This window comes from Pteropus alecto, unplaced genomic scaffold (genome assembly GCF_000325575.1).
Source record: "Pteropus alecto unplaced genomic scaffold, ASM32557v1 scaffold38, whole genome shotgun sequence".
In the NCBI taxonomy this organism is placed as follows: domain Eukaryota; kingdom Metazoa; phylum Chordata; class Mammalia; order Chiroptera; family Pteropodidae; genus Pteropus; species Pteropus alecto.
In genome coordinates, this window is record NW_006442512.1 from 3,304,688 (window position 1) to 3,305,491 (window position 804).

Genomic DNA, 804 nt, shown 5'->3' on the forward strand with positions numbered 1-804 from the left:
TGAGGAATGATGAGATGAAGATGAGGCAACTGGCCACCACAGAGAGATTCAGGGGTTAAAAGAACAGAGATGTCCAAGGGGTGTTTGACTTTAGTTCTGTCTTGCAGTTCGCAAGGTCTTCTGTCCCATTGCTTCAGCAAGTAAATCATCAGTAAAATCTGCATCACTTGTTGGTGATTTGCGGAGTCCTATTTGACTCTGGGGGGATGTGATCAAATGCTGATTCCTGCTCCAGCGTGGGCACAGCAATAGCAGAGACTCGGTCACACCTGTGTTCCACCTAAGCTAAAGGTGTTCCACTTGGTCTACAGCCATGTCACCCTGAACAAGCCCGATTCCAGCTGATCTCGGAAGCTAAGCAGGATCAGGCCTGGTTAGTACTTGGATGGGAGACCACCTAGGAAGACCAGGTGCTGTAGGTGTAAAAATTAAAAAATTAAAGATTGTAAGCTGATAAGATCCTTGCAATTTGTGAGGTGAACCGAGGGTTGCCTTGCCTAAATACGATTTTTTTAATTAAAAATAAAAAAATAAAAATAAAGGTGCTCATTTAAAAGGCTATTCTTTATTCTTAGATAATGTCCTTCCCTTCTTTCATGAAATGATGGAATTTTTTTTACATTCTTATTTAACAAAATTAAAATTTCAACCTAGTATTACCTCCCCCTTTTAAAAACACTTCTTCACCGGTCCTTGAAATCCCGAAATCTAATAGGATGCCACACTTGGAAGGTCCTGCACCTCAACCAATCTTACCAAGGTGGAAATGCAGAGACCACTTTCCAGGAGAGTGACTCTCCTTTT

The 804-nt window shown here is 41.7% G+C and overlaps 1 pseudogene; it reads left to right on the forward strand.

Moving 5' to 3' along the window:
• The first annotated feature begins 303 nt into the window (after positions 1-303).
• On the forward strand, positions 304-422 carry LOC112471740 (annotated as a pseudogene).
• Positions 423-804: the final 382 nt, after the last annotated feature.